The sequence below is a fragment of the Aedes albopictus genome, chromosome 1 (genome assembly GCF_035046485.1).
Source record: "Aedes albopictus strain Foshan chromosome 1, AalbF5, whole genome shotgun sequence".
Taxonomy (NCBI): domain Eukaryota; kingdom Metazoa; phylum Arthropoda; class Insecta; order Diptera; family Culicidae; genus Aedes; species Aedes albopictus.
Window position 1 is genome coordinate 25,387,469 of NC_085136.1, and position 2,243 is coordinate 25,389,711.

Genomic DNA, 2,243 nt, shown 5'->3' on the forward strand with positions numbered 1-2,243 from the left:
TGTTGATCATGAAAAAGCTGCATTATTTGATAATTTTCAATTTGAGAGTGTCGATGCTCAGGTAAAGTTCCTACAGAGAGTGATAATTCTTTGTGAAAAGTCACACAATACCTCTTTTTGCAAACTTTGTTCGCCAAAGTGCGTTTTTCCTAATTTTCTCCCGCTGTTGTATTGAGTGAATGTTGGTATTAGTGTGCTCTGGTTGCGCATGATAAGCGGCAACAAAATCAGATCACCGTAGCATCCCCGTGGGCGGGACGCTACATGACTTGAAGGGCTTCTCTGGTCTGGTGGGTAACTTCACCAATTGTCATCCGAAATTGGTTTACCCGCTTCGGACCCCGACTTAGTTGGAATCGCTTGGATGCTTGCTGTCCTTCCGACGTGAATTTAGGGTGGCGAGGATTCAGAACGGTAGGCCTTTAGACTGTGCCGAAGTCCAAAATGACGTCCTTCGAGTGCGGCTATGGCTGGCCTGTGTGCACCCTTAAATGAAACAACACAGTGCACGAGTAACTTTCACGCAGCTATGAAAAAGACAAAGTATTTTTCACGCATAATTGTGTACGACCGGATCAATACAAAAAATGTGCTGATCCGGTGGTACACAAATCTGCGTGAAAATTCTTTTGTCTTTTCGGTCGCTGCTTGAAAGTTACTCGTTGCTCTGTGTACATCGAGTTCTGCGTGTGGTTAGAAGTGGGAGAGGGAGAGATCACCTTGCTTTCCGTGAGCATACTTAACAGGGTCGCATTCAGGTAAATATAAACTCAAGCCTAACTTTACCAAACACCGTACACTGAGAAAAATTTTATAGTAAAGTTAATAATTCAACCATGTTTAATTTTACCATGCCTAAAAATAGTCGTAACGAACATGTAATCAGTAATGACTACTATGTTTTCCTTGCAATTACCATGGTTTGACAATCAAGCGCATAGTAATCAATACCATCAAACGTGGTTATCTTGATTCCGCTGTTCGTGGTTGTCAGAACCATGTTCATGTTTTCCTAGTACTATTTCCATGCTTAGTTTTACTTTTTCCGTAGTTTTTCTCGTTATCGCCCATTTACAAAAAAATAAATGGTTTGCCACGTAACCGGTTTCATAAAAATTAATTTCTGATGAAGACATAGCTTTCTTGCTTTCTTATTGGTGAGTTTTTCCATTGATTTCTGTTGTTTTGAACGCTGATAGTCAATCTATCTGGACCCACAGTAATTCGGCCAACGATGTTCCCGCTAATTCTCCTGGTAACAGGTTTGCCGGATTGAAAACCTACAGCAGGCATACCAGAAGAATTTCAAAACCATCCGTGCAAATACTTCCCTTCCAAGGCAGCTAGCCATCGAAGAGATGCTCCGGAAGTTGGCTGATGGAAATTTGATTCCAAGGAACAGAGGGATAAGAAGGCGCCGAGGAAGGAAGCGAAAAGTAAGCAACGATTTCATTCTAGGAATTCTGCCACATATTCCATTACATTTCCTGTCATTCACAGGTTACATAAAACTACTCGAACCCAAGAGCCAACTTCCTTACTCTCCTTTTAATTGATTGAACCGGAGAAATAGAAAGTGTCCAGGTCGAAAAATTACATTCCAAAAATTAAATCTCAGCTTTGCCGATGACACCCAATCCGCAATTCGCGGCTGAACTTCGGTGTCATTTTCCTTGTTCCATAAGTTCCGTCGCCGCCGACCAATCAGTTCACGCCAGAAACCCTCAAACCAACCCTCCATCACAGCATCCTTCCAGCCATGATCAGCAGCTTAATTTCCCGAATGACGTCGTTTACCCGCAGTTGGACATCCCCAGGAACTTAAGTCGAACCATCACATCTTGGCGCTCCCGGAAGATTTTTATGTAGAAACCATTAATAATGTATACATTTTATCAATGTATTTTAATGGGAAGCAATAAATATAATCGATTGCATTTTTTTTTTTCAATTTGAATGTAAACAACAAAGACGACAGGACGACACTACCATTCAACCACGCACATGGTAACTAAAACCGTAACGCCATGGTCAAATGTACTATGCTGCTTATCAAGCACATAGTAAAGCGAACTACGAAGTAAGGTTAAAATCTACCATAAAATGTAAATAAAAAGCGACATGGTAAATTGAACCCTGCACATGGTAGTTTCAAAAAATTATCATGGTCTACCAAAATCAAGTAGTAAAAGTGTTTTAATTTCACCCTCGATTTGGTCGCCATTACCATGTCCCTTTTTTCA

At 41.0% G+C, this 2,243-nt stretch overlaps 1 long non-coding RNA gene across 1 annotated transcript; it reads left to right on the forward strand.

Moving 5' to 3' along the window:
• Positions 1–797: 797 nt before the first annotated feature.
• Positions 798–1,996, forward strand: LOC134291627 (uncharacterized). The gene is made up of 3 exons (XR_009999197.1): positions 798–1,157; positions 1,221–1,436; positions 1,501–1,996. It is a non-coding gene; the product is annotated as an uncharacterized LOC134291627 (long non-coding RNA).
• The last annotated feature ends 247 nt before the right edge of the window (positions 1,997–2,243 follow it).